This window comes from Furipterus horrens, unplaced genomic scaffold, assembly GCF_987537825.1.
Source record: "Furipterus horrens unplaced genomic scaffold, mFurHor1.1.pri manual_scaffold_17, whole genome shotgun sequence".
NCBI classification, from domain to species: Eukaryota; Metazoa; Chordata; class Mammalia; order Chiroptera; family Furipteridae; genus Furipterus; species Furipterus horrens.
In genome coordinates, this window is record NW_028327187.1 from 6504297 (window position 1) to 6523669 (window position 19373).

General features: G+C 40.0%; 1 long non-coding RNA gene across 1 annotated transcript in view; it reads left to right on the forward strand.

The window, feature by feature from the left end:
• The window catches only part of LOC149990416 (uncharacterized), a 137774-nt gene that overhangs the window by 79610 nt on the left and 38791 nt on the right, over positions 1 to 19373 (forward strand). The window lies entirely within an intron of this gene.

The following is a 19373-nucleotide window of genomic DNA, read 5'->3' on the forward strand; positions in this document are numbered from 1 at the left end:
GCCTTGGTTCTCCTCCATGTGTTTTCTCTCTGCTTGATGTCTTATCTTCCAAGGCCTTTGTCCAGCAGAATTAGCCCAGGCCATGTTATGCCATGGCACCTGGGCTCCAGAAAGTAGCATTCCAAGGATACAGGCCTCTATTTGTATAATGCTTGCTAATATGCCAAAACAAGTCACAACTCAAGCCTAGGGGGAGACCTATACAAGGGCATACACTAGAAGGTATGATTCATTGGGAGCCACTGATATGCACCTACCACAATGCTCTCTCTCTCTCTCTCTCTCTCCCTCTCTCTCTCTCTCACTTTTAAACATCAATAGACTATGTTTTAAATAATTTTAGGTTTACAAAAAATTGAGCAGATAATGTAGAAAGTTCCTGTATACCCCAACAGTTTCTCTTATTCTTACTTTTTAATTTTGTTTATTTTTGACAAATAAACAATTGTATATATTTAAGGTATAGAGTATGATGTTGTGATATATGTATACACTGTGAAATGATTACCACTGCCTAATAAACATATTCATCACCTCCCATATTTAAAGTTTTCTTTTTGTGTGTTGTGTCTGGTGAGAACACTTCAGATCTACTCTCAGCAAATTTCAAGTGTACAATACAATACAGATAGTCCTTGACTTATGATGTTTGCACTTATGATTTTTCAACTTTACAATGGTGTAAATGTGATATGAATTCAGTAGAAACTGTACTTTGAATTTTAATCTTTTCTTGGGCTAGCAATATATGGCATTATACTTTCTCATGATGCTGAGCAGTGACAGTGAGCCACAGCTCCCACTCAGTGACAATGATAATGACAATAAAGAACTGATATTCTACAGTGTATTCATTATGTTAGATGATTTTGCCCAACAGGATGGTTATGTAAGTGTTCTGAGTATGTTTAAGGTAGGTTAGGCTAAGCTATGATTTTTGGTGGGTTAGGTGTATTAAATGCATTTTCAATGTATGATATTTTCACCTTATAATGGGTTTATTATGATGTAGCCCCATTGTAAGTTGAGGAGCATTTGTATTACTAACTATAGTCACTATGCGGTACATTAGGTCTCCAGAATTTATTCATCTTGTAGCTGGGAGTTTGTACCCCTTCATCAATATATCTCCTTGTTTGCTACCCCCATCTTCTTGTAACCACCATTTTTACTCTGTAACTATAAGTCAACTTAAAAAAATTTTTTAGGGTCTACCTGTAAACATAATCATGTGATATTTGTCTATGTCTGGCTTATTTCACTTAGCACATTGTCCTTCAGGTTCATCCCTGTTGTTGCAAATGGCAGAACTTTCTTCTTTTTAAAGGCTGAATACTATTGCATTTCTGTGGTATATTAATGTTACTATTGATGAACCAATATTGATACATTATTATTAACTGAAATCCATAGTTTATATTAAGGTTTACACTTCGTGTTATAGAGCTCTGTGGGTTTTGACACATGCATAATGACATGTATCCAACATTAAACTATCATACAAAATGGTTTCACTGCCCTAAATGTCCCTTGTGCTCTGCCTATTCATTCTTCTCTCTATTTCCAATCCCTGGCAACCACTGATGTTTTCTTTAATAATTTTTTATTTTTCAATTACTGTTGATATACAGTGTTATATTAGTTTCAGGTGTACAGCCCAGTGATTAGACATTTATATAACTTACAAAGTGATCACCCAGAAAAATCTAGTACCCACCTGGCACCATACATAGTTATTACAATATCATTGACTATATTGACTATATTCCCTGTGCTGTACTTTACATCCCTGCGACTATTCTGTAACTACCATTTGTACTTCTGAATCCCTTCACCACTACTGATCTCTTTACCATTGCCACAATTTTCCCTTTTTCAGAATGTCATATACTTAGAATTATACACTATGTAGCTTTCCCAGATTAGCTTCTTTTACTAAACAATATGCATTCAAGATTCCCTTTCCCTTTGTTGGCATTTGGTGGCACAAGCATGACAGAGGTAGACCTCACTATATAGCCTCAGGGCCTTCTCCTATTTGGGATTTCTGCTAGGCATTTTCTAGGGAAGACATATGAATAGTTTTTCACAAGGAACTCAAACAGGATGGGAAAATAAGCACACAATTGTACCACTGGATGTGTCTCACTAAATTCTGAATAACAGCTGTGGTAGACCGTTATTGTCCCAAATGAATCATGCCTCCCAGGATCTATGCACTTTTATGGTTCCTGCCCACATTGACACTTGGCCAAGTAACTTGCTTTGGCCATTGGAATATTAACAGATATGACACAAACAGAATCTTGAAAAGTTCCTGTGATTTGTGATTTCCTTCTCTTGCTCCTGGAGACTCTTCTGCCACCATATGAGAAAGACTTCTCTGAACACCTTGTGGGTGACAGGCCACAATGAGAGGCCCAGTTGACAGACATCACTGACTGCCACACAGAGGAGTGAGGCCATCTGAGACCATCCCACCCTAGCTGAGCTTTCAGGTAGTTATAGGCATATGAATGACCCAAGAGAGTCCAGAAGAAGTATCCAGTTGAGTCCAGCTCAGATTCCTGATTCCCAACATTTGTGAGCATAATGAATGTTTTTTCTTTTTTTTGCTACTAAGGTTTTAGGTGGTTTTTTTACACAACAATAATCACAAGAGCCATCTAAATTTGAGTTACCTGTTATGAGTCATTGGCTAAAGCTGGCCTGCCTACAAATATGCTGCTAAAATCTGTCCAAGTATAGAAAAGAATAATTAAACAGTTTGAGGGAACCCCAAAATGACATTTTTCTGAAACTAGGAAATGTTCTTAAAGACATGTTATTTTTTGAATTCTGAAAACACCTTCCTGTTAATTTGTTTTCTAGCTCATTAGCCAATTGATTTGAATTCCCCCTCCCTACATTAAAGAAACTTCCTTTTTGAAAACTCTTCTCCTAGGCAGCTGGAGATAGTCTCAACTTTAAATTCAACAGGGTTTGCTTAGAGGTGGCAGAATCATATGTACATTCACCTGTATGGTCCTCACTTTGTATCTATAACAAGGTTGTTTGTTTTGTCAACCTTTTTAAAACCCACATCCTTTAGATGATTTCATTTTAAAGTTATGATTATAATTATTTGCACACATTGTGATTCTGCTTCTAAGTAAGGGCAGTACTATAGCTTGGAAGTTAAAAAGAATACACACTGGAGTCAGACTTCATGGGTGTTTATCAAAGCTCTCCTACTTTCTCATTGTGTTACCTTAAACAAGTTAACTCCCTTGTGTTTCACTTTCCTCATCTGTAAAATGAGCATTATAACCTATCTCCCGAGGCTAAGATGATGAAATGATGTAACTCATATAAAGTACTTATAATAGTGCTTAGCACATATTTCCCATCAATATTAGCTATTGTTGTTAAATAATATGCACAGAGTCTCAGCTTGAAGGGCCAGGGCTCTCTTAGAACTTTTAAAAACCTAGTACGTCTTTCTTAAGGCCCTACCCTGGACAAAATCCTCTGCTAGGGGTATAAAAATATAATTTGTGTAAGGGAGCATGGCCACCACACATTCTGCTCTTATGCCAAGGCCCTGTTCAATTCGTTGGTGAAATGTGTCCTTATTACAGATTGTCTGCTGTAGGTTTGCTGTGGAGAATATGAAAATTCACTGGACTCTATTCTTTCTATGAAGGAGCTTCCAGGAAAAATTAAATAATTAACAAAGATGAAAGTACAGGATATGTTAGAGGACAATGTATGCTAAGCGCCAAGTGACAGTGCTTTACAAGTTCAGAAAAGAGAGGTCTGTGAGGCTAAAGGAGGCAGGCTTCCTAGGAGAACTAATGTTTCAGCCAGGCCTTAAAGGATTTATTAGGTAGAAAAAAATGAAGGAAGCCATTCCAGGCAGGGCGTACAATCTAAGCAAAGCCAGAGGCTGATGTAGCTAAGGAAATTCAGGTAACTGCGAAGAGACCATTAAGGGATGATGTACTGAGGGATTTTCCACTTACAGTGTTTGAGTTTTCCCCCTACTTAACTTCCCCCCTTGCTCTTTTCTTCTCCTTCTCTTATTTCTAGTGCCACTGGTTCCCTCCAGAGCCTCTGCCTTATACAACAGCAGCGTGGAAGTTTATTTGGCCTGGCAGGTAGAAAGTCTGTTCAGCCCAAGTCCGGGTTCCCTAAGGGCTGTTACAAAGCTATCTGTTCAGTACTATTTCGTGCATATTTAAGCATGTATGAGTTGTTCATTATATAAAATAAAATGTTCTAGGGAAGAAGAAAGGCATTGCTTCTGTAAGAAGTTTGTGGCAGAAGTCAAGTTCTATAGCTGATTAAAAAAAAAAAAAGCCCCACCTGGATCTTTAAGAGATAGTTTTGAGTAGCCCAATGAAAATTAAATTTTACACAGCTGTGCACTCCAAAGAGTAGGGAAATATGATAGCAGAGGAAACAGGTGGAGAGAAGAACCCCACCCCCCACCCCGACTAAAAAAAAAAAAAAAGCAGCAAAATCACGGGGCTTCATCTGTAGATACCCTGGAACATCCAGCCTAGGTAAACATATGGAATTGTAATGTGGGAGTTTCTCTTCATCCAAATGAAATACAGTGAAAGCAGAGAAGACTCACATGGAACTAAGAGCAGTTTTGCCCTCTTTACACAGAAGATGCAGGGCAAGTACTTGAAATCTACATGGGAACAAATTAGAAGGTTACTTGTCTTTCTCTTTCTCTTGCAGTTCCTAAGAATATGGAGCAATAGAAACTGAACAGTCACAAAGCAGAAAATGCAAAAATCTAACCTTTCTTTTCTATTACAGAGCTCATCTTTGCTCTGAACACAGGTCAGACCTATATATTGATTATTTTCAGCAATTACAATTATTATTATATCAAACCACCTGGTCTTTTGGGCTCCGTGTCTTCATTTGTGCACAGCTGAGGACCCTGTATTCTGGTACCTCATCTTCTGACTAATTAATTCTTCTGTTAATATTTCTATGCTCTTTTTCTCCCAATCAGGGCTTAGGAATCCTCCACATGTTTCTTTGTATCCTGCAAGAGTGTGTAAGTTCCTGCAGCATGGCCCTCAGGTCCACCTGCCTTGCCTCCTCTTTTAGTCCTAACCATGCCATAGCCTTTGCATTATATTGTTCAAAGCATTAGGAATTGAGGAGCTTCTCTGTAAGGCTTGCGGTTTCCCTAGGCTACGACTGGGGAAGCAGGGAGGCCTCATATCTTCTATTTTTGAATTATTTTTTATTTTCAATTACGGTTGATATATGTTATATTAGTTTCAGGTGCACAACCCAGTGATTAGACATCACATAACTTAATAAGTGATCATCCCAATTAATCTTGTACGCATCTGACGCCATACATAGTTAGTTATTGGACCATTACTGACTGTATGCCCTATGCTGTACTTTACATCCCCATGATTGTTCTGTAACAGCTAATTTGTACTTAATCCCTTTACCTTCTTCACCCAACCCTCCAAGCCTCTCCCCTCTGGCAACCATCAAAATATTCTCTGTATCTATGATTGTTTCTGTTCTGCTGATTCATTTATTTTGTTTTTTAGGTTTGATTGTTGATAGGTATGTATTTATTGCCATTTTATTCATATTTTGACATCCTTCTGCTTCTCCCTCTCCCCTCCCTCCACCCCCACCCCACCCCTCTCCTTCCCCTCCTCCTCCCCCTCCCCTTCTCCTCACCTTCCCCCCCTCCTCTTCCTCCTCCTCCTCCTTCTTCTTCCTCTTCTTCTTCTTCTTTTCCTTCTCCTTCTCCCCCTCCCTCCCCCTCCCTCTCCCCATCTTCCTCTCCCTCTTCCTCTCCTTCTCCTCCTTCTCCTCCTTCTCCTCCTTCTTCTATCCTTTAACATTTCATATAATACTAGTTTGGTGGTAATGAACTCCTTTAGGTTTTTCTTGTCTGGGAAGCTCTCTATATGTCCTTCAATTCTGAATGACAGCTTTGCTGGGTACAGTAATCTTAGCTGTAGGTCCTTGCTCTTCATCATTTTGAATATTTCTTTCCACTCCCTTCTGGCCTTCGAAGTTTCTGTTGATAAATCAGATGACAGCCTTATGGGACCTCCCTTGTGGGTAACTAACTGCTTTTCTCTTGCTCTTTTTAAGATTTTCTTTTTGTCTTTAATCTTTGGCATTTTAACTATGATGTTTCTTGGTGTGGGCCTATTTGGATTAATCTTGTTTGGGACTCTCTGTGCTTCCTGGACTTCTGTATCTATTTTCTCTACCAAGTTAAGGAAGTTTTCTGTCATTATTTTTTTCAAATGTTTTTTTAAGTATATTTTATTATGTTGTTACAGTTGTCCCAATTTTTTCTTCTTTGCTCCCCTCTGCCCAGTAGCCCCCTTCCCCCAGCAATCCCACCCCCTTTACTTTTGTCCATGGGTCGTGCATATAAGTTCTTTGGCTTCACCCTTTCCTATATTATTCTTAACTTCCCCCTATCTATTTTGTATCAACCGATTATGCTTCTTAATCCCTGCACCATTTCCCCATTTCTCCCCCTTCCCCACTCCCAGCTGATAACCCTCCAAATGATCCCCATACCTATGATTCTGTTCCTATTCTGGTTTGCTTAGTTGGGTTTTGTTTCTATTTTTTAGATTCAGTTGTTGATAGTTGTGAGTTTGTTGTCATTTTAGTGTTCATAGTTTTGATCCTCTTTTTCTTAAATAAGTCCCTTTAACATTTCATATAATAATGGCTTGGTGATAATTAACTCTTTTATCTTTACCTTGTCTGGGAAGCACTTCATGTGCCCTTCCATTCTGAGTGATAGCTTTGCTGGATAGAGTAGTCTTGGTTGTAGGTCCTTGCTTTTCATTGCACTGAATACTTCTTGTCACTCCCTTCTTTGCTGCAAAGTTTCTTCTGAGAAATCCGCTGATAGTCTTATAGACACCCCTTTGTAGGTAACGCTCTCCTTTTCTATTGCTGCTTTTAAGATCCTCTCTTTATCTTGAACCTTTGGCATTTTAATTATGACATGTCTTGGTGTGGTCCTCTTTGGGTCTACATTGTTTGGGAGTCTACGTGCTTCCTGGACTTGTATGTCTATTTCCTTTGCCAAATTTGGGAATTTTTCTTCATTATTTTTTCATAAGCTTTCGATTTCTTGCTCTTCTTCTCCTTCTGGCACCCTTGTGGTTCAGATGTTGGCATGTTTAAAGTTGTTCCAGAGGCTCCTAAGCCTATCCTCATTTTTTTCAATTCTTGTTTCTTCATTCTGTACTGGTTGACGACTATTTTTTTCTTCCTTATGTTCCAAATAATTGATTTGAACCTTGGTTTTCTTCCCTTCACCATTGGTTTTGTGTGCATTTTCCTTCGTCTCACTTAGCATAGCCTTCACTTCTTCCCTTATGCATTTGTCATACTCAAGCATATCTGTCAAGCCTGTGAGCATCTTTATCACCAGTATTTTGAATTCTACATCTGTTAGGTTGGCTATCTCCTTGTCTGTTAGGTTGTCTATCTCCTTGTCACTTAGTTCTCCCACTGGAACCTTGATCTGTTCCCTCTTTTGGGCCATACTTCTCTGTCTCCTCATCTTGACAGGCTCCTGTGTTTGCTTGCCTTTGTGTCTTACGTAGAGCTGTTGCTCCTGTTATGTTGTAAGGGATGGAGCCTTAGGGATTTGTCAGTACAGGGTGACCCATTTCACCACGTTGTGGCGCTGTATGTGGGGGGGGGGGATCTGAGAGGGAACAATGCTGCTTGCTCATCATTTTCCCCCTTTCCAGGCACTTCTCCCACTTTTGTATTGGACTGGCCCCTCTCTAGCTGTTGCCCTGGCTGTCGTTCCCAGAGTGGGTGGGTCTATAGGCATTTTAGGACTGTGGGGCCCTTTAAACAATTGGACTCTGCTGAGACATCAGCAGTTTTTCCTCTGCCCCAACCACCACTGGTTTGTACATTCAGAAGCAATGAGGCTTGATTTTCCCTGACTGTGAGCTGTGTGGCCTGGTCAGGAGCTGGGAACACCACCTAGGTGTCCCTCCCCACTTTTAAAAATGTGTGACTGCACTTTCCGCTGGCCTGCCACTGCCGCTGCTGCCGCCACCACACTGTGTCCTCTCTGCCCTGGCTCCGTCCCTCCTACCTGTCTGGATAAATATTTCTTTTTTATATCTTTGTTCATTGGACTTCCATGCAGTTTGATTTTCTGGAACTTCTGGTTGTCTCTAGTTTTGAGGTAGTTGTATTTCTTAGTTGTGGAGGGAGTCGGAGCATGTCTGTCTAGGCCTCCACCTTGGCTGGAAGTCCCTGCAGTCTCAAATATGTTTTTAATTTTTTGTTACTCTTCTTCTGGCATCCCTGTAATGCAATGTTGGTAGGCTTGAACTTGTTCCAGAGGCTCCTTACCCTATTGTCATTTTTTTAATTCCTTTTTTTTTTTTCCCGTTCTGACTGGGTGTTTTCTGCTTCCTTGTATTCCAACTTGCTGATATGATTCTCAGTTTCATCCACTCCACTATTGATTCCCTGTAAATTATTCTTCATTTCAATTAGTGTATCATTCATTTCTGACTGGTCTCTTTTTATGCCGTTGAGGTTCTTTCTAATCATTAAGTATTCTTATAACTAGTATTTTGAACTCTGATTATAATAGATTGGTTGTTTCTGTTTAATTTCTTTTTTTTCTTTTCCTGGAGTCTTGTTCTGTTCTTTCATTTGAGCCATGTTTCTTTTTCTCCTCATTTTGGCAGTCTCCATGTGTCTGTTCTATCTGTCAGGTAGAGCTGATATGACTATCTTCACAGTGTGGCCTAATATAGTAGGTGTCCTGTATGGTCCCATGTCACAGCCTCCCCTATCACACAAGCCAGATACTCAAGGTGTGCCCACTGTGTGGGCTGTGTACACTCTCCTCTTGTAGTTGAGCCTTATATGCTGTTGGCACATCAATGGGAGGGATTTACCCAGGCCAAGGATCTATAAGGACTGGCTGTCAGCACTGACCACTGACCTCTGATCACTGTGAAGGATCTGATGCATAGGGGCCCACCCAACTGAGCTGGACTTAATTTCAGCAGGGTTCAGTTACCCCCTGAGTCTGGCCCTTGAGTATGTCACCTGTGGAGGTGGTTTGATGGTGGTGCTTTGCTGTGGTCTGAAGCTGTCTACTGAGTGTAACAGCTCTGGGGCCTCCCTGGAAGGGCAGACCAAGGTCAGTCACTGCCTGTGTTCTGCCTGGGGCTACCCAGCATAAGCTACAAAGTGATCTGCAGGTGGCTGCTACCTGTGCTGGGCTTGCAAGTGCCCAGGTGAGGGCAAGCTGTGAAGCAAGGCTGGCAGCTACCAGTGCTGGGTCTGGGGCCACATAGCAAGAGGCATGGGGCTCGTTGAGATCAGATGCTGCTTGTTTGAAGGAATTTAGGAAAATCTGAAGCATGAGCCAAGACAAGCTATTTGGATGGAAAAGCCATTGGAAACAGCTTGGATGGACCTGAACGTTGGGTGGAGCAGGGTCTCAGGGAATCACCAGGGTGGGGTGAATAATGTGAGCCAGGCTGATGGAATCTCAGATATGGTGCCTGCTTGCCATTTCTGTGGCTGAGGGCTCAGCAAAGAAACAGTGGCCTCTGCCAGCACTTCTCTCTGGGAGAAAGCCGCCTCTCCAGTTCTCGCCTGATGCCAAACAATTCATTTCCTCTTTGTGTGTCTCTGGTGCCTTTCATGTTGCTGCTTCAATGCTGGAGCTCAGAGGGAGTGAGTCTGAATAAGTTCATGCAGGAGCCCTTTAAGAGGAATGCCTGGGACTCCAGAAGCCATCCATCTCACTCAGTCACAATCCCTGCTGGGTTTTACAGCCAGAAGTTATTGGGACTTCTCTTCCTGGCACTGGAGTCATGTGCCGGAGGGCCTGATGTGGGGCTGGGACCTGTTGCTCCTCAGGGGGTATCTCTGAGCCAAGATATCCCTTCTGATTTTTATCCACCACATGTGGGTGTGGGACCAGCCATTTCCCTATCTCCACCCCTCCTACCAGTCTTGATGTGGCTGCTTCTTCAATTTTGTAGTTGTCCTTCCATTCATTTCTATTCCAGATGGTTCTACATGATGGTTGTTCAGTAGTTTAGTTGTAATTTTGATGCGTTAGATGTTCTTTTGCTCTCCCAAATCTACCTGGGGTTCTCCCCCTGCAACTCCACGTGGGAGTTTTGATCCTGTGAAGCAAACCAAGAGATTCCAGTCTCAATTTCTTTCCTTCCCTCTATCCCTATCTTTTCCTTATCCAGTCCCGGAAGGCTTCTCTTTTTCCTATGAGGTGGGAAGTTCTCATATGGTATAACTTATATTCTTAGTTCTGTGATTTACTTTATGGAGAGCCCTCCAAGTTTGGTTACTGAAATTTAAAAGCTCAGCAATTACAGTTCTGAGAATAACCTTTTGTTTTCTCTTTAAAAGACTTGAGTTTCAAGATCTTTGTCTCCATATGTACTTTCAGAAGCCTAGTTAGAAACTTAAAGCTGAGCAATGACTTTTGTTTTAGGTACTACTTGTCCTTTTTCTTCAGAAGAAGTTATAGTCTCTGGGGTCCAGGGTTAAGCACAGAAGGTCTAGGTCAGTGATACTCAACAGGGACCATTTGACAATATTTGGAGACACTTTTGATTGTCACACCTGGGGGTTAGTGCTATTGGAATCTACTGGGCAGAGGCCAGGGATACTGTTAATCATCCTATAATGCACGGGATTACCTCCCCACCCCCTGCTATAGTGTCAGACTGGTTAGGTTGAGAAACCCTAATTTAGGCCCACACTGATAATAACCAAGAAGGTAAAACCTATTGAGTGATATTTTTAAAATGTTATCTTGCTGAATTTACCTTGAAATGTCTAAATTCCTAAGGAGGGACCAAGGTCTAGCAAAGAGTCATCTGTGTTAAATAAATGCAGTACTTTTATAGGTGTTTATATCTAATCAAGGTCATACTAGTAGTTTTTTAAACCTCGTTTTCACTGTAGTCTTTAAACTTATGAAACTGTTTGTAATGAGTGGTTAGTATTTAAACTGTTGAATTTAACAAATATTATACCACAGTATTATATATGTCATATCCACCAACCCCCACCTGCCTAAAAGCTTACTCATAAAGCCATACATAGGCAACACTGTCCATTTAGTAAGAGCCTTCCGAGCTAAAGCATTATGCCTAAAAAGAATTAATCAGGCTTGACAGTTTTGGACTTAGTAAATCTAAATGTATAACGTGAAAACAAATGTATGGCTAAAGATGATTTATCTCTCATGGGGATGTAAAGTACAGCATGGGGAATATCATCAATAATATTGTAATGACTATGTATGGTGCCAGGTGGGTATTAGACTTACTGGGGGACCACACTTCACAAGTTATATAAATGTCTAACTACTATGCTGTACACCTGAAACTAATATAATATTGAATGTCAACTGTAATGGAAAAAATAAAAATAAAAGAGTTGAAAAAATAAGTTGTAACTTCTATAATGTTTAAGTTTCTCTTATATTAAATAATAGAGATGCAATTTTAAAAAACTGGGGCACAGTTGAGAGTAAATGGAGATGCTATTAAATAATCATATCAGGACAATAGGTATAAACTGGGAATACCCAATGCAAATCCTAGTCATAGCCTTCTTGAGGGTGACTCCCCATGAGTATCTAATTAATTCCTTATGAAGCATAAGCTGCTAAAAGCTTACGATGTGTCTCTTTCTAGCGGGAGTTTTATTTTCACATGGGGCTTTAAGAGACCAAAGAACCGTTAAGATCTAAAATAACACAGTTGTGACAATAGGAGGGCTGACTAGCAACAGGGAAATTAGCAATAGGAAATGTCTTTCTGGGGCTTCTCAAATTCTACCAGGCAGGTGGTCACCTTCTCTGCCAAACTTTTTGTGGAATTCAATAGTTCTGCGCTCCTACCTGTGGAACCTGTCTTTTATGACAAATTTCTTCTTTATAAGTGAATCGTTCAAAGTGACCTTATGACTGAAACAGGCAAGGTACTTTGACTAATTAGTGCCAGAAGATGCAGGGTTTGAAAATAAGGTAGGTAGTTGGCATTTGGTTCCCAGAGTCAGCTTAACACCAGCAGATGGTGCTAAAATGTACAGTTTATCCCTCTTAAAACAAATATCTACAAATGTCCTATCATACACTAGCTAAATGTAGGCATGTTAACTAATTGCTCTGGAAAGTTCAGATGAGGGTGATACCTGTCATCATTTCACTTTCTTGAACATAGTTCCACCTAAAACCTGGGGGGAGGGGGAAGAGGCCCTTCCACCCATACATCCTTGCTTCTTTCTAGCTAAATCAGTTTGCTTTGAGTTGGAATATCACCTGCAGGAAGGTAATTAAAGCACAGAAGATTTTTACCTCATGCTCCCACTGGAAAGCAAAACTTAACCAAAGCTCTATCTACATAACTCAGTGAAAGATGATTGTTTGCTACTTTCTGTGATGTATAGTATCATTTCTTTCTAGCAGAGTACCAGTCTCCCAAGAATAGTCCTCAATTAATCACTCTTTCCTCTTAAATATATTGGATATTAGTATTTGTAGGACACTTAGCAATCATGGAGGCCAGTAACTTTCCAACTGTTTTTTTGCATTGGAGCATTTTTTTTTTTCCAAATGGAATCTTTCATGGAAGCCCAATATATAAAACAGACAGAAGCTGAAGAGCTCTGTTGAAATGTGTGTTTGTTTGGTGGGGGGTCTATATATCTTCCTTCTTGGCCTCTTCTTGCCTTTTCATTCATGGGGTAGCCCTTGAGGCATGTGCTCAAGCCATGCCCTTGAGTCTGAACCCTAGGAACCCACAAAACAGTTTGAAAGCTATGATTGCATTCCAGCTCCCTCACTTACATACCAAGAAACTGAGTCCAGTGAGGGAAAATGCTCAAGCGTATAACAATATGGCTAGAAAAGCCAGTTAGTCTGGTCAGCAGGGTCAGAGATTATATGCATGTAGTAGAGCTTTTGTTCTTTGGGGACTCTTATAAGTGGATGTAGATGCACACACAAGTCCTTTCCGACTTACAGTCATATTTGACATTTCAACAGAGCTCACTCAGTTCATTTCACTGGGCTCCCCACCTCTGCCAATGATACCCTTGGGGAAATAGCTCATGACCTGCTGATACGTACCCTGGCTGGGTATAGATGGTGCATTCTTGGTTTTGCCCAAGGAAATTTGTGAATTGAAGGAGTCTTCCACTTAGCTTAAAACATCCAAATCTTACCTTTCTGTGACCTCCTTCTCCGCTAGGCACATGGGCTTTAATGCTTGGGAGAAAAAAGCCTGCTGATCCCATTTAGGCCGAGATGCTACCTTCAGCTGTTTTATCTTCAACCAAATTGAACCTCTTTGTTCCTTTTATATAACGCAAGCTCTACTTCTTTTGAACATAGATGCCACTCCCCATGTGCTGTATATTTTCTTTGAAGGATATCAAGACAGATTCTAGAAATGGGTGTTTCTCAGTGAAGGGGTAACCTAAGTTTGGAGTGGGAAATTTCCGTGCCATCATGCCTTGCCTAGGACATACATATGCCATAGCATGTATCATACTCAAAATGCCTTTGTTAAGGTTCTCTTAAACATGATATCAGATGATATCAGGGCCTCAGGTGAGTGGTATCCCCCACAATGTGAATGGTACCCCTTGGAGTTGTGTGACCCTCAGGTCCTAAAGATGATGTTGATTAGACTTATAGCCCCAACTTCTGGGAGAGTGTATTCTAAAATGGATGTATTTATGTGGGCAAATCTTGATTATTAGGACCAAAGAAGTTCTTAGAGATTGCCTAGTTCAAACTTGTGATTTTACAGATGAATTTTAAAAGCCAAAATAATAGAAATGGCTTTCTTAATGCCACATACATGGTGGCAGAATTTGGACCAGAAGCCGGTCTTCTTAAATTCCACTGACTGTCCTCACCAGCGTACATGCTGCTCTTCTACGTGTTTAAGGCCAGCTCCCTAGTGGGAAACAAAGTTCCATGAATGACCCTAAAGTATTTTCAGTCTTCACTTGTCCTTTGAGGGGTGGGGAGCAAGATGAGTGAATTGTTAGAAAAGCTGGTGTACCTAGAGGGGCTGGGGAACACCACCTGTGTTAACCCAGGAAGACTTAGACCCAGGTGAGTGCCGGAACCTTTGCTAAGAATAAAGTGAATGGAAAAAACAGGCTTGAAAGCTTAATAGGAAGAATGTGAACATAAAAAAGAAATCTACCTCATTGCTCAGCAAACTCTAAGACCACCCTCAGTGCTGGTGGATAAAACCCAAACACTGGCAGATTTTCTTCTCCTCACAGTCAGACTTGAGCACCCGAGATAACTTAATATACTGAAATAATGCAATTAAGTAGACTCCTCAGACCCAGCTTCCAGTCTCACTCACTTTAATGAATATAATTTGGGTGACATCATGAAAAACAACATTCTTCTTGTGAGTGGATGTAGATTACAAGAAAAATGATCACATGGCTTAGCCTTGGCAAGCAGAGAGAAAGCACTAAATTTGGCCCTTATGAAAATATATTCTATAAATGGCTGGTGCTTACACAAGTGATAGAGCTTATTCAACATTGTGTGTATATATGCATGTTTTCATGCATCTGTCCATGCATGTTACTTTGACCAGCATCCTCTTAATTTTAGGTCATATATATACAGATGTAAGTACTCAAAGCAACCTTATTTATCCTAAGCTCCTTGTTCTACAAATGGTAAACATTGAGAATGAGAACTGGGCAGTGACTTGTCCAAGGTCATACAATGCATCAGTGATAAATCCTGGGCTGAGACATAAGTCTTCTGAATGGCAGTCCTGAACTCTCACCTACCTGCCTTTACTTGGCATTGGGTTGACATAATTGGGACACCCTTCACAGGAGCCATCATGGTCAACCTTGGTCATACCTCAGTAGATAGATAGATCTCTCTTTTCTTTGCTTTAGACAGTGGCTTTTGCCTGTTGCTCTTGAAACAATGTCTTGTACCATAATAACAGGAATTTTCTAGTACCTTAATTTGGCCTGTATTAAGCTATAAAAGCCTCTACTGTTCTGCGACAAATACCTGGCGAAGTAGAAATGTGGGCAGGAGAGCAGTGTGCATATGGCCACCAGAGGCTGTATGAAGAGTATCCCCAAATTTGAAGGCATATAATCCTTTGAAGTAGGTGACAGTAGTAGAAAGAGAGCTTGGTGTGATCATTGTGATTGATTGATTAAACATTTGTTGTCAAGCTTATATCAGGTACTTTGTATAGTGACATCCCAATGTTCAAATTCTACCCAGACTACTTGCTAGAGGTGTGATCTCAGACAAATAATGCTAACTCTCTGAGCCTCAGTTTCATCATTTACTAAATAGGAATAGTGCCCTGGCTGGTGGCTCAGTTGGTTGGAGCATCATTCCATACACCAAAACGTCATGGGTTTGATTTCTGGTCAGGGAACTACCTAGGTTGCAGATTTTATCCCAGGTGGGAGAGTGTGTGGGAGGCAACCTATCAGTTTCTCTTTCACATCTCTTTCTTTCTCTCTTTCTCTATCAAATCAATAAACATATCCTCAGGTGAGGATTTAAAAAAAGAAGAGGACTTCAAAAAATAAATAGGAAGAGTAACATTATCTACCTTCTAGGGTTGTTGGAGTACTTTAGATGAATATATGTAAAGTGCACATACAATTTCTGGTATAGAGTGAGTGTAGAATAAGTGTTCTTTACTCACTGTGTGAAATGGAGAGATGAAGGTGTAGTCACTGACATTAGGGAGAGTATAGCCTAAAAAGGGAGAGAAGCCATGTACTCAGACAACTGTTATATATTTTATAGTTTTGATCTCTTCTTAAATCTTTTGATCTCTATATATGTGCCAAACACTGCTAATTGCCTATTTAGTAGGTAATTTCTTAGTTCCTTAATTTCTTCTGTACTAAAAAACACTGACTTTATTTGGGACTGTGATATGCCCAGTTAATTTTTTTGATTTATTGAGAGTCTTTGCAGCTGAAGGTAATCATGTAATACAGCTCTGGCCAATGAGATGTCAGTGGAAGCCTACAGGATGGGTCTTCTGGAAAGTGATTGTTTTCCAGACAAATCTGACTCACTTGTCCCACTTGGTCTTTTCACCTTCCTGCCCTGGAATTCACTTGTGATATCTACAATGGTAGCAGCTGTCTTGTAACATGAGATGTTATGAAACTGATGTATCTGCCCTGGAGTGCATACCATCATACTCTGGCTTTATGAGAAAATAAACTCCTTTCTGGTTTAAGTCCCTAGATTTAGGTTTCTATTACATGTATCTGAACACAATCCTAATGGGTACATTAGAGTTTGGAGGTTTTTCTCATGTATACTGGAATTTTCTGTTAGAATGTAAGTATGGCAATTATTCTTTAGGAAACCCATGCTTTTGGAGGTAGCTGGGCAGTTTCATTTGAGCCAGAACTAAAATATATTTTCTGACCAGATATTTTAACTCCCCTTCCAACAAGAAGACCACATATGACAGAGAAAGGCATTGAAGCTCATGTCTGGTGCCTATACCATCAGGTGGCTGCACTGACAATAGGAATTTTTTTTGTAGTGTCATTTTTGTTCCAGGTGTCCTGATAGGGTTAGTATGGGAGGTAAAAATGGTACCACAAACTAGCTAATAAAACAGACTAGTAATAATGGGGCTGAACAATGAGAAGAGGGGTTCATTGTTGAAAGCATCTCGATTGTTCTTGTGTAGCACTCTTAGGGACCCAAATCTATTCTGAGGTGCCTTGAATTCTCAGGTAGTGGGGTGGCAGAAAATGCATTTGCTTTCAGAATAGCTTTGGTATCTCTATCCACTTTATCACAGCCCTTTTCCAAAGAGTGTAGTCTAAGATAGAAAAGTGCTCAGTGCCTGAGGAAGGTGCAGAGAAAGGTTATGGGAACTCAGAGACTGGGGAAACCCAGAAGACTTGTTGGTAAAGGTGGCATTAGAATTGGAACTTAATGGACGGGCAATACTTGTTAATAGGCAAAAAGGTAGTGGGAATGGAAAAAGGATGTCCCAGGCAGAGGGAAAGAGTGAATAAAAACAGAGCTGACATGTGTGGTCTCACATGATGAGCAGGGCCGATCACTTTGGAAAATTAGAAACATTAAGGAAACTTCAGAAGGACTTTATGCAGCCTCACTTAGCTTTGAGGTCTTCCCTGGGGTTGACAATCTAGTCTAGTTCAGTTCTAGGCAGCATGCAAAAGAGATTATGTCACCACTTTCCCATTCAAAACCACCACGACTTTGCACATTTATAACAATACCCATATTCTATACTATAGAGATAAAAAGAATTTTCAGATGCTAGTTGTAGTACTCACGTAAATGCTCTTTGAGAAGGGGGTACAGTACCAAAAGACTGGAAGCAGAGTCTAGAAAGTACAGACCGAAGAACTAGATTTCAATGCTCAGCAGCATTTTAGAATTGATTAATAAGCTGATACTTATGAGCATCCAGAAAAGGAAATGATCACTGGGAAGTAGCCAACAAAAGGACATCAGTTTCTTCTCTAGGTGTGGTTACTAGGCTTCTCAACAAAGAGAACTCTTGTGATGGTGTATATTGACTTCAATACATTTTCTCTGTGACATCTTTGTGGACAGAATGCAGAAATGTGGGCTAGGTGGTGAACAGTACAAGATTCATAATTTGAACCCCCAAATAGTGGATCATGTTTTATGTCAGCCTGAAGGAAATGTCTAGTGCCACATTGAACTCGGTCCTTTACCTTTTTTTTTTTTTTTAAACTTGATGTTTTTCTAGTCAAAGCTGGGAGAAAGAGCTAATATGTTGAATGTCAAAATGTAAAAATCATTGGACAGGCTAGAATAACAAGTCAAAACAAACACAATGACATTGCATAGGAACAAAATAGATCTTGCTTTTGCGACTGCAAACATCTGGGGCAGGGAGCTATGACTGGATTACAATTATTCCAGCTAACACTTGGGAGTTGTAAATGACAATAGACTCACTATGAGCCCAAATTATACAATGGCTACTAAAAAAAGTTGCTGCAATCACAGGCTGTTTTTTTGGTGTGTAGCTCAAAGGAAGCCTAGCTCCAGGGCACTGTACATGTTGAGAGACTTTCTGTCCTTGATTTTCAGGGCACTGTATTCTACTGGTTCTCCTACTGCTCCTCTGGTTATTCTTCAGTTTCATTTGAGAACTCTATCTGTCTCTTCCTGCCCAGCTTTATTGAGATATGATTGATAAATAGAAATTGTTTATATTTGAGATATACAATGTGGTATTTGATATATGTATACATTGTGAAAAGATTACGTCAATAAAGCTAATTAACATACCCTTCTCCAGGGGTTCATTTTTTACAGTAATTTTTTATGGGTGTTATACTTTATCAAATGCCTTTTCAGCATCTATTCATATGATCATGTGATTTTTATCTTTCATTTTGTGTATGTAGTGTATTACATTTATTGATTTTTGAATATTAAACCATCCTTGCATTCTGGGGATGAATCCCACTCGATCATGGTGTATGATCTTTTCAATGTGTCGTTGGGTCTGGTTTGCCAATATTTTGTTGAGGATTTTAGCATCCATGTTCATCAGTGACATTGGCCTGTAGTTTTCTTTCTTTGTTGTGTCTTGATCTGGTTTTGGAATTAGGGTAATACTGGCCTCATAGAGAAAGTTTGGGAGTCTTTTCTCTTCTTGGATTTTTTTGGAATAATTTGAGAAGGGTAGGCATTAGTTCTTCCCTAAATGTTTTGTAAAATTCACCTGTGAAGCCATCCGGTCCAGGGCTTTTGTGTGCCAGGAGTTTCTTGATTACTGCTTCAATTTCACTCTTTGTTATTGGTCTGTTCAGGCTTTCTGCTGCTTCTTGATTCAGTTTTGGAAGATTATATGTTTCTAGATATTTGTCCATTTCATCTAGGTTGTCAAGTTTCTCGCAATACAGTTGTCTGTAGTAATTTCTTATAATCCTTTGTATTTCTTTGGTATTGGTTATGATTTCTCTTCTTTCTTTTCTGATTTTATTTATTTGGGTCCTGTCTCTTTTTTCCTTGATGCGTCTGGCTGAAGGCTTGTTGATTTTGTTCATCTTTTCAAAGAACCATCTCCTAGTTTTATTGATCTCTGAATTGTTTGTTTTGTCTGTGTGTCAGTTAATTCTGCTCTGATCTTGATGATTTACTTCATTCTACTCACTCTGGGTTTTGTTTGTTGTTCCTCTAGTTCTTGTAGATGAAGGGTTAGATTTTTTATTTGAGATTCTTTTATGCTTTTTAGATAGGCATGTATTGCTATGAACCTTCC